The 15987-nt window shown below is 40.3% G+C and overlaps 2 long non-coding RNA genes across 3 annotated transcripts; one reads left to right on the plus strand and one right to left on the minus strand.

Moving 5' to 3' along the window:
* The first annotated feature begins 4280 nt into the window (after nucleotides 1–4280).
* Nucleotides 4281–6049, plus strand: LOC143809868 (uncharacterized). The gene is made up of 3 exons (XR_013222498.1): nucleotides 4281–4479; nucleotides 5695–5814; nucleotides 5897–6049. It is a non-coding gene; the product is annotated as an uncharacterized LOC143809868 (long non-coding RNA).
* A 6591-nt stretch (nucleotides 6050–12640) lies between these two features.
* Nucleotides 12641–15034, minus strand: LOC143809869 (uncharacterized). 2 transcript variants are annotated; one of them, XR_013222500.1, is made up of 4 exons: nucleotides 15004–15034; nucleotides 14119–14290; nucleotides 13009–13118; nucleotides 12641–12895 (listed from the first exon to the last, which is right to left on the minus strand). It is a non-coding gene; the product is annotated as an uncharacterized LOC143809869 (long non-coding RNA). The 2 variants fall into 2 exon arrangements; XR_013222499.1 differs by lacking the exon at nucleotides 15004–15034 and having other exon boundaries at nucleotides 14119–14667.
* Between the last annotated feature and the right edge of the window lie 953 nt (nucleotides 15035–15987).

A 15987-nucleotide genomic window follows, 5' to 3' on the forward strand; every position in this document is an offset into this window, starting at 1 on the left:
CTAAGTCAGACTTGTCTGGTTGTAAATTATAAAGGTTCGAGTAATATTTTAAAAATTCAGATGAGATTTGGTTAAGGTATGATGTACTATGGCCACTAGAGGTTTTCAGAGAGTGGATATAAGTCTTTGCTTGTCTTGTTTTAATTAGCGACATCATAAGCTTGGAGGCCTTATCGCCACGTACATACATGCGATTTCTCCAACCAAGATACTGTTTGGCAGACTGCTTTTTAAGCAAGTCTTTTGGTTGTAATCGTTTGGCCGTCAGGGCCTCCAAGCTTTGACGCAACAAGATTCTTTTATTTTGTGTTTCTAATTTAGCTATTTCTTCATAGAGATCATGCATTATCTTTTTGCGTTGTTTGTTGAGATGGGAAGCTATGGAAATCGGTTCACCCCTAACTACCGCTTTATGAGTTTCCCACACTATTGAAAAATTCACCTCCGGAGTAATATTAGTCTTAAAGAAGTCTATTAAGGAGATACAAATTCGTTGTTTGTTAGAATCCGAAGTTAAAATTGATTCATTAAGTCTCCAAGATCTGTGTATAGAATGGGATTGTGAAGTTGAGAAGCATATCGAGACTATTGAGTGGTCAGAGTGGATTGAGGGGAGTATCTCCGCTTTAGAGCTTTTTGGCAGTACAGAACTTGGTAAAAAAAAAAACGTAGTCAATTCTGTGGTAAGAATTATGTGGATGGGAGAAAAAAGTGAAGTCAAGATCAGTAGGGTGCAGATGTCGCCATATGTCTACTAATGAGAGATTATGGAGTGATTTCTTTACCTTGATAATATTTTGGTATGAGATCTGGCATTTCTTTGTGGACAAATCCAAGGTTGGGTCTAGGGGTATATTAAGATCTCCTCCAAGAATTCGTGTGCTCTCTAAAAAGGAGCTGAACTGATTTTGTTTGGAGGTGATCCACTTGATTTGTTTTTTGTTAGGGGCATATAGGTTGGCGATAGTTACCAAGGATCCCGCCAAAAGACCCTTTACAAAAATGTATCTCCCTTCAGCGTCAACTAAAGAGTCACAGAAGTTAATTATGTTGAGCCATGAAAGTAAAAAAATAAATTACATTTTTTCCACCATTTTCTTTCAGCCCCATTTTTCATTTTCACAATGGTAACGGGAGAAAATGCATCATCAAATTTGTTAGTGCTATTTGTCCTGAGTGTCCTGATACCCAAAATGTAGAGGAAAACTACTGTTTGTGCACTGCAGGGTTCAGAGTGGAAGGAGCATTTGACTTTTTTGAATGCAAAATTTGCTGTAATCATTATCAGACGCCATGTCGAGGTTGGAGAGCCCCCTCTGTGCCTAAACTGTGGAAACTCACCACAAGTGACCCCATTTTGGAAACTATACCCCTCAGGAAATGTATCTAGATGTGTGGTTAGCACCTTGAACCCCTAGGTGCTTGACAAGTGAAGAACGTTGAGCTATAAAAATAAAAAAATCAAATTTTTTCCCACAAATGTTTTTAGCCTCACATTATTTATTTTCACCCCAATTTTTTTTTATTTTCACATATTTAACGGGAAAATGGACTCAAATTTTGTTCAATTTCTCCTGAGTACACCAATACCCCATATGTGCATTACTGTTGAGGCATAGTGCAAAGCTCAGATCGAAAGAAGCGCCATATTTGAGTTCAGATTTTGCTGGACTGGTTTGAGGGTGCCATGTCACACTAGTAGAACCCCTGATGTGCCACAATAACAGAACCCCTAATAAGTGACCCCATTTTACAAGCTATGCCTGTCATCAAATTCATCTAGTGGTCAAGTGATCATATTGACACCACAGGTGTGTCACAGAATTTTATGCCTTTTGGCAGTGAAGAAAAAATAAGTACATTTATACCGCCAAAATTTAGTTTTCACCCCAGATTGTACATTTTCACACAGGAAAATGGATAAAAATGAAATTAAAATGTGTCCCACGATTTTTGCTGAATGTAGAAATACCTCATATGTGGCTGTACAGTACTGCTTAGCCATTCGGCGCGACTCTGAGGGACGGAGCGTTTTTTTCCTCCTGAAGCTCAGATTTTGCTAGAATAGTTTGTGGACTCCATATACAGAGCCCCCCTAAGTGCTAGAAGAGTTGAATCTCCCCTCAAGTGACCCCAATGTTGAATTGATTCCCCTTTGGGAATTTAACTACAGGTGTAGTGACGATTTTGATTCCATGAGTATTTTCCAGAAACAAACAGCAGTGGATGTTGCTGAGTGAAAATTGCAATCTGCCATTGTGGTGCCCATACGTGGCAATCACTAGTACGTGGAAGTGCTCAGCTAATGCTTCTGAAGACATGCACCTATAAATTAGGCGGGCTGTCATTGCTACAGAACATATGAACGCTATATATGGTTTAGGTACAATGTGGGGCTCAGAAGGAAAGGGGGTATTTTATTTGGATTTGGGAGTGCTGAATTTGCTGAATTCCTTTTAGGGGGCAAGGAGCTATAGAACTTCTGCAGAGCCTTTGTACTGCCAGTAACATGTAAGCCCCCTATATATCAGTTAACAGATGACGGAGCTAAGCAAGGACTTTCTTTCTGTAGGTTGTTTTAAAGCTTTTGTAGGGAACATTTTTCTTAAAAATTGGAATCACATTTATCCGGTGCTCTAAGCTGAGCACTTACATCTGTGTTTACATCTAAATCTCCAAGTGATGTGATTCACTATAATGCTGCAGCAGAGTTAGTCTGGAGTTCGTCTGGCCTCTGCTCAGCGATGTCCTTTTCAGAGGTGCACAATACTGTTTTATACACGCCTAAAAGAACTGACACTGCCTTATCATATATAGTTATGACCTTCAGCACTGAATATGTCTTGACTTATTGAGTGCTGAAGTTCCTCTCTCTATATTGTTACCTTCCTTTTTCTTCTGAGCACCACCGTCTCACTTAGGTTGCACCACTTTTGATCTACTATAACTGCCTGATCATAGGCAGTCACACAGTGCCTCCATCTGCCTCAAAAATCTTCTGCTAGGGACTCCCTCTGAATGACGTTTTTCAGAGAATTACACATGAACCTTGGTGTGAGCTCTCAGCCTGTAAACCCCGGGTGCTGAAAGGAAAGCTGGGTGATCTGTACTTACATTGAGTCGCGGTGAGGCGCCCTCTGCTGGGTGAACTCATGAACTGGAGCCTTGGAAAAGTTCCCACGCTCGAGTTCATATGAGTTCATCCAGCAGAGGGCGCCTCACCGCAACTCTAAGTACAAGTAAGTACAGATCACCCAGCTTTCCTTTCAGCACCCGGGGTTTACAGGCACGAGCGAGTGCTTTAGCACAGCTTCTGCCTGTAAAATGATTTAACCCCTTCAGATGGATTTACTTCGTGGGACGTGACAGATCAACAGAAGGTATGTATATTGTTGGTTTATTATTTTGCAGAGCGAGGGTCTTCAGGTGGATTGAGAGAGCAATAAAATATTAAAACAACCTGTGTGTTTATTTCATTAAAATACTTTTTAATAATGTGTGTGTGTGTTTTTTAACCCTTCCATACAATTGGATTAATAATGGATAGGTGACATAATTGACGCCTCTCCATTATTAATCTGGCTTAATGTCACCTTACAATAGCAAGGTGACATTAACCCTTCATTACCCCATATCCCACCGCTATACGGGAGTGGGAAGAGAGTGGCCAAGTGCCAGAATAGGCGCATCTTCCAGATGTGCCTTTTCTGGGGTGACTGGGGGCAGATGTTTGTAGCCAGGGGGGGGGGCAATAACCATGGACCCTCTCCTGGCTATTAATATCTGCCCTCAGTCACTGGCTTTACCACTCTGGCGGAAAAAATTGCACGGGAGCCCACGACAATTTTTTCCGCCATTTAACCCTTTATTTTAGCAGCTACAGCGCCCAAATTTTGCACATACACACTACTAACATTAGTAGTGTGGAATATGCAAAAAAAAGGGCAATATGAGATGGTTTAATGTATGTAAACCATGTCTCATATCATGTCTTGTTTGGGAAGGAGAAATGAGAAGCCGGTGTTCTGAAATTTGTCGGCATGTCGTAGACAGTAGGGATGGGCGAGGCTACGGAGTCACGTGGCGCAAACTGACCAATCACGGCCAAGCAACAGCTGAAGATGCAGGGTGGAGAGAAGAAGAGCTCTGGGCGGCAACATGCCTGAAAATTTCAGGGACGGGCGTGAGTATGGCACCTGGGGGCCTGGTTAAAACCACAATAGTGAGGGAGGGGGCGTGACAAAGGGAGGGGGGCGTTACTATGCTCAGAAATTTCAGGGCGTCTTCATTTCTGCAAAGGGGGGTGATTAAAGCAGCGGGGAGTGACTACATGCCGAGAAGGGGAGTGTATACATGCCCAGAAATTTCACCAGAGGGCGTGATTAAGGCAGGGGGGAGTATATACATGCCCAGGAAGGAATTGAACACTCAGGACAGATAGCCGAGAGGAGAAAAGCAGTTATGGAGGACGCTACGGCGGTGAGTGCGCTACGACTGCGATCATCGCTCCATCTGAATGAGCCCCTATCTCATCTCTCTCTGTGAATGTGCCCCTATGGTAGTGACTGTGATCATAGCTCCATGTGAACTGGTTTATGGGGGAGAATTTATTCTGCGCAATAAATGTCATGCGGGCTATTAATGGTGGTCTGCACGTGCGCATTTCTGCTTACGGGGTACTATGGGGTGTCTTAGGGTGCAGGTGCTATTACAGGAGTTTAAAGGGTGTCATTATTGTATTTTTAACACTTATTGCAGATAGCTGAGAGGGGGGCGGAGAAAGGGGGAGAGGTGGGTGTGTTTTCCCAGATCTTCCTGGATCTGTCTGGAAAGATCATAACTGCGGAGAAAGGGGGAGAGGTGGGTGTGTTTTCCCAGATCTTCCTGGATCTTTCTGGAAAGATCAGAACTGCGGAGAAAGGGGGAGAGGTGGGTGTGTTTTCCCAGATCTTCTTGGATCTTTCTGGAAAGATCAGAACTTTATTGATGTCTGTCGACCCCCTGATACATCAATACACCTCTGGACAAATCAATACACACCTCAACACTTCCCTACATCCACCAACACATCAATACACTTTGCCCGGAGCAGGATCGGTCAGTATTTCACTCTCACGGGCAAGAGAACGCTCAGTGTAAAGTAGGTCTAATGTCATTTACACCAAAAAGTGTTAAAACTGTGTTTCTTTTAGACGGCTGGTGTTAGTCTGCTTCTGTTCTTTGTGGAGTGGATGCTCTATGTATGAGACCTGCAATATTCCTCTATGGCCCCATCACCATTCTGTCATGTGCTGGATTTTACGAAATTGTCGTATAGTCAGGTCACTAAGTATTTACACAAATTTTTATTGTGGTTAAACCTGTGTCTCAAAACCTATACAGTAAATTTTTTTTAGAAAGGGCTCGTATAAGGTATCTCATTATAATAATTACATATCGACTTATAGGCATCAGTCTGCGCGTATATTACAACATATATGAAGTCACTTCTTAATGTAGCCTTTTGGATGTATGTGACATATATTATGTTTTCCAGATGCGATGCAAGTACAGAAAATATTTGAGTTTTTATACTCCACACTGTGAAGTTATTAACTCATAACATTTATTTTTATAAGTATTGTTGTGTTAGTAATACATCCTTTTGTTTATATTACCTTGTCAATTTTTTTTTTTTCAACACCTTGTTTTTAGTCATGGTGGAGAAATATACTAGCATGTTTAACTTCCTCTTCACGGGACACTTTCCTGAACATTACACATCAAAACAGCGATATCAACTAAAAAAGCATGCAGACAATTTTACAATAAGGGGTAAGTATCCGAAATCTGTCTGATCTTGTTGGCTTTATATATTTACATGTGGAGTTAACCTTTTTTATAATTTTGTTTCCAGATGGTCAGCTGTTCTTCAGTCATCGTTTGGTGGTTAAAACTCCAGAGCAGGCACGGAAGATCTTCGAACAATTCCATTCGTCTCCACTGGGAGGACATGGTGGATTTGTTAAAACTCTATCTGCAATATCTACAAGGTTTTTTTGGAAAGGAATGTCTGTCGATATTCAACAATGTGTAAATATTTATTGTAAAAATAATTGGTTTGTTTCTACAAATTTATCACAGATTGATATACCACCAGTAGCAGGAGAAGTATAATGGCCCCTTCACAAGAGTGTTTTGGTTTGTGCAGTAGTATAAACCCATTTAATTCAATGGCCCTCTGTTAATGAGAGCTTCCCTGCTATGTTTTTAAATAAAACATAGCAAGCAATGTTTCTCTGCGTTTTTACCCAAGACCATGCCAATACTGGTTAATGTCCCTTTGGTAACTTAAAAGAACAACTGTGTCTTTTTTTTTAACGTTATTCATAGAAAGCACCACCCACACATAAGGCTACATTCACATGGACATGAGTTAGATTGGGTAATTAGGACCCTAAAAATCATCACATATGGCCCCCAAAACCTTCAAGATTCCTAACACATGCGTAGCAATGAATAGCTTTTACATACATGAATCATACACTGACTTTTTAAGGGTCTGTCCACATGGCCGTTATTTTAAGCGTGTTATTTTGTTTTTCGCGAATAATGCAAGAATTTCCTGCAAAAAAGCCAAAAATAGTCAAACACAATGCAAGTCAACAGGAGTGTTCCCATTGCCTTGCAATCAAATGCATTGCGTTCAATGTGCACGCAAAATCACGGATATTCTAACGCAATGCAAGCTCTGCGTTGCGTCACAAAAACATCTGCGCACGATGCTAAATTTGGTGAGGTTGCGTGTTTTGGTGGCCAGATATGCGGCTGTTTTCATATACTGACACGCGCGACAACCCCCTCTGCCGTGGTTCCTCTTTACCCGGAAGTGTCTGTGTGTTCGTTCTGTGCATGTGCGCGCATGACGTAGCGTCCAATGGCGTCATGCATGCGCACTTATACCCGTGGTCGCGGCGGTGAGTTCACAAAACCGATTTTCATTTTTATGTGGGAACATAAAAACGATAGTCTCTACTAGTTTTATGCCTTTTAAGGCACACAGAAGTCAAAAAAGTAGACAAAAATTTATGTATTAATATCTGGCGATGCGTTATGCATCCGGCAGATAACGTGTGGTAATTCATGGAGATTCAAAGGACCAGATTCTGCATAAATTTCACCGCCTGTCTGAACGTGGCCTCTCGAAAGTGATCTTATTCATGTTTTCTCATATAAAATCAGGAATTACAGCAGCATGCTGTGTGACAACGCTTCTTAAAAATGCTTCGTTTTCACACAGTCCTAGTGTGAACGGTGCCTAACTCTCGCAATCGTCAACCTTTCAAAAATCCTTCCTAGTAGCCTTGAAGGTTGCATTTGTGAACAAGACAGTTGCTGATGCATTTTTTGAGACGACATTTAAATAAAGTGTTAAATTAAAAAGTATTCACCTTTTTTGAAAGTTCCAAAAATATTAAAATAATTATCTACAGATTAAAGAGTGTGACGTCTGTCAAAAGGTTGGAAGGCCCTTAATCGCTCCACAATCCTTGGATTGTATAAAGGTAAAAAATTTGGTGGATATTAGTTTAGTAATATGTAAAAACTGTGTCATATTAATTTCCTTCTTTTGAAATTAGGTTTCCTCGGTTTGGGAGCTGGTGGGAATTGACCTTACTGGTCCTTTTCCACAAACCAAAGATGGCTTTCAGTACATACTGACTGCTACGGATTACTTCTCTAAGTGGGTGGAGGCTTTTCTGTTAAAAACAAAATCTGCAGCAGAGGTGGGGCGCCATCTTTGTTCTATGATTTATCGCCACGGCTGCCCCAAAAGGATACTTTCGGATCAGGGCAGAGAATTTGTAAACACAGTGAGTACAATTTACTTGTCCATGTCTTTTTTTTTACATTTTGTTTTTATATATAATTGATTGTATACATAATAGTCTTGCCATTGTGGTGTGGTATCACATTCTAAACTTTGATTTACAAGCTCAACCAGCGCATGTGCGAAATGTTACAAATAGAGAGGAGCGTTACTGCTGCGTACCACCCACAGACGAATGGTTTAGATGAAAAAACAAACCACACAATAAAGCGGTAAGTACAAAATTTTATACAGTGTATACTACATTCATGCGTATGTGTTTTGATTAGCTGACGAATTGTAGAATATAGAGTTCTTTCATGAAAATTATTTGTAGATGAAAGCGATGCTCCTGAACAAAAATGTTTTCTTCCAAACCATATTCACTGCTTCCATTACAGTCTCTACTGCATCTGCTGACTATAGGCACTTTACTCGATCATCTGATGTGTTTTTTATTTATTTATTTTTTAGAGCACTTGCTAAATTGGTCAACGAAAAACAAGACGATTGGGACGTGTATTTGGACGCCACTCTTTTTTCCATTCGATCAAAGATGCAAACTACCACAAAATACTCCCCATTTAGAATAATGTATGGTAGAGAGGCTGTCTTCCCTGTTGAAGTTCCTGTGGAACTGCCAGTGAGTTTTTTTGTTTTTAGTATTTTGTTTAGAATTTAGTTTGTTTATGTTTTCCTAAACAAAAAATTTAAAAATGTCAATTTTTTTAGGCACTTTCTAAACCTTTTTTCAAAAGCTTTGCTAAATTTTAATTTCCACAGCTTTCCACTATCATCCTGCCTAAAGCAGAGGAATACACGTCGTTGCTGAAGGAAACTTTGATGGCTAAAGACAGAGAGACCGTGGCCCAAAATATTGCCATCAGCCAGCAGAAACAGAGGAAGAAACATGATGTCAAAGTCATGAAGAAATACAAGGGTGTTACATACAGCATTGGGGATGAGGTCCTGCTTCTTAATTCCAGAAAACGTGGAAGAAAAGGAGGAAGGTTGGAACCCGACTTTAGTGGGCCCTACATAATCCAGAAGAAGCACGGAAAAGTGTTGAAATTGGCCATTTCAGCAGGCATGCCTCTGAAACAGAAGGTCAACCAGGACCAAATAAAGCCATATCTTAGGAAAACATTTCCAGAAAATGAGGAGGGACGGGCAATCAAGACTTCGGATGACATCACCAAAAGTCCATCCATTGTGCCTACTAATATTCCAGCTCTTAACACTACTTCTCAACTTGTGGTAAGTATTAACCCCCCCCCACCACCAAAATAAATTTCCTATATAGCACATGTATCAATAATAAAAATTGTTGTGTTAGTTCTTACAATGTAACATTTGTCTTTACAGTTTTAATTCCATTTATAAATAAAAATTACTTTTTATTAATTTGTTATAGCCAACATCTTTAAATGTCAAGGAAACTTTACAAGAACAAGGTAGCATTTAATTTGTATCATGTTTGCAAGCAGACCACGTTGGTCTGCTTGTTAGTTAAATAAATATTTCGTCAGTGCCCTGTTGGCCCATCGTTTTTCAAGTTGTTGGCCCTGTTGGCCTTTTTATTTAATTTTAGCCATCTTTGTTTGGATAGGAGGTAGGGTGTAAGAAAACATTTCTTATTAAAGAAAGGGTCTATTATATATAAATATATATATATATATATATATATGACAAAAAGTAAGATAGTTCCAGGTTGAGCTATCAATTTATCCGATCATTAAACTGAATCATACCCTACTTTTTTTTTTTTATTATTATAGATTTTATTCCTAAAAAAAATATGTAAATTATTTATTACCTAAATTATTTAAGTAATAGATTTAAAGGGTTGCCTATTTACACAACTCCAAGAAGTAAAATTAAGCAGTTATCAGACAATTACAAGAAAAAAAAAAAAAACACACAAATTGTGGATGAAGCTTGCTTCTCAGATAATAAATAACAAACATGTTAGAAAAAAAGATGTTGTAAAGGGTATCAGACCTTTATTTTTTAAAAGTCCTGATAAAATGGCCCTCAGGAATACTCAACGTGGCCCCGATTCCTGCAACGTTCCGAGGACACGTTCTCCTGCTGCTTCCGTGTACCGGCGCGTGTTGTTAGCGTTGAGCGCCCCTCCATTAAAATTAATAGGGCGCGCTCCTGCTTGCCTGCGAATCCATCTATTGAATGGTCGTATTTGCAGGCGAGCGGGGGCGCTCCACATTCACTTCAATGGAGGCGCACTCACCGCTCACAACATGCGTCGGGAACCGAAAAGCTGCCAACAGCAGGAAAACACGGCCTCGGAGCGGCGCGAGTCCAGGGCCAAGGATGACTATTCCTGTGGCCCTGTGTATCATTACTTTTAACCAAAAAAAAAAAAAAAAAAATCAATGGGACGGAGCACATGGGTGGTAGGTGAGTAGCAACTAGATCTCAAACCTCGGACGTGTGTCCCTATAGCACCTTATGGTTTAACTCCAGTCACATTGCCTTATGGCTGTGGCCACATAAGTACGCTATGGTTAACGGCACGTGCTTAATTTTCACATAGGTTTATGTGTTGACGAGAGCCCACAACTGTAGATCTAACTGCGGCCACTGAAGCCCATGTGGAAGCAAAATAACAACACTTGATTGTAACTGCTGTTATTTCCTATTTTTTCTATGGCCCACAGTCAAAACAATTTGGACTTCATTTGATGATCAGGCATTGTTAGGAGCGGTAGGATCATATAACTTGTATGTCTCCTCGTTTCATTCTCTACATGGGACTGGCTGGATTTGTGACGAGGTAAGACAGTACAGTTTTGCACTATTGCTTTGTATTTTTAGTTGATTTTACATTTCAGTTATGTGTTAGGAAATATATGTATATTTTTGATTCATTAATCACAAAAAAAATTTCCCTATGTTAAGGTCATTGATGCATACCTCCACCACCTCAAGACAGAACATCAGGAAAGTTTCACTTACATTTTTTTTCCAAATTAAACAATATTTTGAAAATTTACGACTGCTGAATAATTGTGCAAAATTCATATAATTTCAGGACTCAATATATTCGATGTGCTGCGTCACAGCAACAGAATTCTATGGACAACGCCGCGGTCTTTCTAAGGTTAACGATTTAGCAATAATTATTTTATTTTACACTACCCTTTATACAGTCATATTATTAAATAATTTTTTCTACCATTTGAGATGCCGACCCCATGTGAAGACATATGGCTATGCCCCTTCAATGTTGGAGCACACTGGATTTTAGTGGTATGTACCACCATAGTTCTGTGTTTTATTTATATATATATATATATATATATATATATATAAAAAATTTTTGTGTACTTTTGTTATTTTCAACATCGTTATGGTGGCACAATGACCACTGCGGTATCGACAGCTTTGTGCTGTTTATTTTTCAGAACTATTACAGCTTACTGCTGCGTAGCATTTGTGTTGTGCCACCACAAACACAATCCAGGGTCCAGGAGTCGCCTTTCTAATTTTTAGAAAAAAAAAGGCCTTTACTCAAGGGGCAGGTTAGGAGTAGAGATGAGCTGATCGAACTCGAACATGTTTGATTTCCAAACATTTAGATCGCACATTGTTCTAAATGTTCGGTTCAAGCATGTTCGAGAATTGTATTGGTGTAGAATCAAACATCCGAACAATGTTCGGATGTCCGATTGCATCATGGCCGCTGGCAAGGGAATGTTCCCTTTTTTTTAAAAAAGTTCACATACCCTCGCTGTGTCATACTCACCTCCGCCCTGGGTCACGCGCCGATCTGAGGCCTCCTTCTCCCGCTGCCGCCGTTACTTCCGGGTATCGGCGGGAGCTGGGAGACGTGACCACGCCTCCATGCGGGCCAGATTGGCTGTGCGTGATCGCATCATCGCGCATGCGCGATCACGTTTGCGATCGTGTCATTGTGTTTGTGATCGCGATCACACTGCGCATGCGCGAGTGTTCGATTTCTGTTCGATTGCGGAATGGAACAGAAATAGAACCGAATCCGAAAAATAAATGTTCAGCTCGAAGTTCTTATCGCACCAAACATTTTTATGTTCGCTCATCTCTAGTGAGGAGCTGTACTGATGTAGCCACTCCAGTGAATGCTTGTAGGCCTAACAGAGACGTCATATGACTCAGTTGTCTGACGTGTCACATGAGGACTTTTCGATTACTGTTTACCAGACGTGCACAATACAATGCAGCATAGGGCAGTGTAGTTACATAAATATTTATCAATATTTATTTTCTGTTTAAAATAACACCTAATTATTTGTTTAGTATTGAATGGCTCCTTCAGTTGTGCGTATGAGTCCCATTTGAAAGATAGCTGCAGCCCTATGCCACGACTGCTAAGGGTATTGCTCCTACTGATTTCATATGATTTAGGTTTTACTGCGTTTGCCGCTGTGTATAACGCCTGCATATGCAGGCCACAGTGGTAATCAAACATGTTCCATTATCATGGTGTAATTGTCAAGCTTCTAATTAGGGGTTAGGGTGGACCGAAAAAACAAAAGGTGGATCAGAACCTCAGACTACCAGTCAGCGAATGTCGGCACAACTCCTTAAATGAAATGTTGTTACTACCTCTGAAGTCTGGCCTTTAACACAGCGTTCACAAGCATTTGTACACACTGTCATTTTCAGCATAATCACCTTTTGAAGTATTAATCAATTACTACACAGACTACGTCTACAGTATTGCTGTGTATAACATCCTTTTTTTTCTTTTTAAATATTATGAATGAATTTATAATGAAGATAATTCTAAAATCACAGAAGGTTTTGCTATTTATTGACCCAATGGGGAACGAAACAAATTATGTAGCAACAGTGATTCAAAATTGGAGGTAAGTACAGTTTTCAGTCGCACAACTATCATTGCCCGATTACAGGTGATCTTAATACAAATCTTTTATCTTCCTTACCACAGTACTCATGCAAATTATCTTTCCCCGTATATTCGCTGGTGCGCTAATGTGAAGATACAGCCTAACACTCCTCCAAATGATGGCATCGCGTGGCTGTCTGCAAGACAAATACCCACTAATCGATATGTGTCATGCTATAGCTCTGCACCAGCACAATTCTGATTCCGTTCTATAATGCACAATTTTTTAAAAAACAGCCCAAGAACGCACCTCAATTGCGGTCTATGTGAACGCACGAACGTAGATTTTCATTGCGCCGCCGTCATCAGCAGGCTGTTTTTCTTCATATGTGCACCATTAAACAGTCGTTGACCAGGCTTCTGGATAATTGTGGGTAGAGCAGAGGAAAGGGAATAAAATTTAAAAAACAAAAAAACTATTTTAATGTTTATGAATAGGTGCTGATTAAAACAAACTGTTTTAATTGATCACACGTTGAAGGTTATTGAAATTAGTTGGGCCTTTTTCTAAAATATAAACACATTAACTACACATACACAGTTCACTTCAGTATAATAAAGGGACACACAAAAATATGTGGTTATTAAATTTTTTTTAATAAAATGTATAACATTGCAATAACATTGTCATTGCGATGAAAGGGAGCAGAAAAAGTAAGGCTAAGTTCATAGTGGAACATTGACCACCAAAATGGACATATCAGTAATTGGTGCCGCATTCCTGGGTCAAAGTGCAGTGCGGTATCCTGCCATAGGCACATAAGGGTTCGAGTTGTTTCCGATAGTGCAATTGGAAATTTCTCAGGCACTATCAGGGCTACGGAAAACACAGGCAGCCTGTTCTAATTTTTTTCTGAAATTCTGCAGCAGGAACATTAACGTAGATGTAATGAAGTTGATAACCGTAGCCGTGCACATACATGTATTATGATTAGGTTCATGACTTCCGAGTTATTAACGCATCCTGAAATACACTTAAGTGAACAATCACAATTGTGCAAATAGTCACAGGGGTTAGTTGAATGTGACATGACTTAACATTTGCATTGCCAAGGTGCCTTTACGGATGCGGCTATTTAGTAGCAATGCTTGAAAAAATCAAGCATTAACACAGAATAAGTTTCGGGGAAAAAAAAACATTTAGTCAAGGGCCTTTTTCGTGGAAAAAACACCAATATGAATGTAGCCTAATACATAATTAAAGCCATTTAAAAAAACTGTTGCCTTCCCTCCTCCACCAGCAAAAGTCACTATAAATTTTAAAAAAATGACCTTTTAGTTATGTGTACAGCCATACAAAATGGGACTTTGCACATAACAGTTGTTAATCATTGTTGTTGCAAATCAATTGACTACGCACCTCTTTTGCTCACTAATCCTTCAACAGCATCTTCATATTGTGTTGGACCATTTGCCATTTCAGCATTCCCGTTGGAATGGTGCCTGTGGTTGTAAAAAGCTGCCTTTTTTGGGTAGGCGTTCATTACATGATGAACCGCTGCAATGCTGCACATAAATTAATCCGTCTTAGACTGTTGTGAAAAGAGCCACACATAAATATTAAGATTTTAAAATGTGGTCTTACAATACATTTTGTGGTGGTTGAAATAGAAGTTTTGGTCATAAAAGATATTCTATGTTAACTGACATTAAATGAGATGTGAACAAACTTTTGTTATAACATAAACCCACCCCCTCCGCTGCACTCACCCTCCCGCACTGTATTGCGCCGCTATCTGCCACTGCGAACAGTTGATTGAGACTCCCGCTGCATTTGAGTGCGCAAGCGCGCAGACAGATGTTTATATCCAGAGCGTGGCAACGCGCCCATTGATTTGAATGGATGCGTGGACCCGCTCAGCACTGTAACGTGAGCCGTAGCGTGGGGGCGCATGTCAAAGCGGGAGGCTTTTGCTACTGGTATGAGCGCAGGAGAGCAACGCGATACAGAGTGGGAGGGTAAATGCAGTGTTGGGGGTGCTTTTATGTAATAACAAAAAAAATATACACATGTCATCTTGTTATGTAATTTTTATGTTGACACAACTAAATGCACTCATTTGCCTCAGAATGATTTTTAGTCCTTTTAAATTGAATGTGTTATATTATAATAGTTCTTTCATAAAGTCACGGAATGAAGAGGTGAGAGAGTGGATGAAATTGTGCATGAAACACCGTAACCAGCAAGATACAAGTAGCTGTGGCGTTTTGGTAATGAAGGTAATTGCTTTCCTACACCTATTACCTGATTTATGTTTATGGCTGTTCCTCGTTGCTGAAATTAAAGAAAATTACATATGTGTCATAGTATTGGCAGTTGTGATCCTTGCAAAATAAATTAGTACCTCACACCAACCTAAAGCTTTTATTTTGCCTTTTTTTTTATTTGTGTTTCAACAGCTTACACTTTCATTGTAGTAGAAATGCGTGTTGTTGCTGCCATGAGGGCTATCCACTAGCGGGGAGGGGGTGACCAGGCAATTGCCTAGGGCCACATGTGTCCATGGTGGCTGATTTCAGCCTCCGCCGATGGACATTACTATATATTAATAATCTATGCAGGTTTCAGGGCTGCCGCTTTCTTTCTACAGCGATGCAGCCGATCGTAGAGGTGGGCACTCCCGCCACTGTGCCCGGGCCCCCGTTCTCCTCACACCTCCTTCCTCTTGGCACACCACCTATTGGAAGGAGGTGGGATGCGCCTCATCAGAGCGGCAGCAGTTGCAGGGTTATGACGTGGAGCGGGCACTCCACGTCACATGCGATTCCTTTAGCAGTACAACGTGCAGGGCTCCATGTCTCTGGACCGCTGTGAAGATCAATGTCACGGCGTAGGAGGAGTACAGAGGAGCAGTAATATCAAATTCGGTTAAGTATGAGGTGCTGCATAGTGGATGGCCCATACCTATGTTGCACTGTATAGGGGTCATACCTCTATGTGGCATTATATGGCACTAGACTGTATATTGGCCATACCTCTATGTGGCAATGAATATGGGGAACAATATGGCAATGTAATGTATATGGGTCAGACCTCTATGAGGCTCTGCATATGGGCCATACCTTTATGTATCACTTTATATATGGTGCACTCAATGGCACTGACTGTATATGAGCCAGTATAACTGCATAAGGGGCACTATATGGCACTATTACTGTATACTGTGCACTATAACTGTATCTGGTGTACTATGATGGTATATAGGGCAGTATAACTGTATAAGGGGCA

Source organism: Ranitomeya variabilis, chromosome 2 (genome assembly GCF_051348905.1).
Source record: "Ranitomeya variabilis isolate aRanVar5 chromosome 2, aRanVar5.hap1, whole genome shotgun sequence".
In the NCBI taxonomy this organism is placed as follows: domain Eukaryota; kingdom Metazoa; phylum Chordata; class Amphibia; order Anura; family Dendrobatidae; genus Ranitomeya; species Ranitomeya variabilis.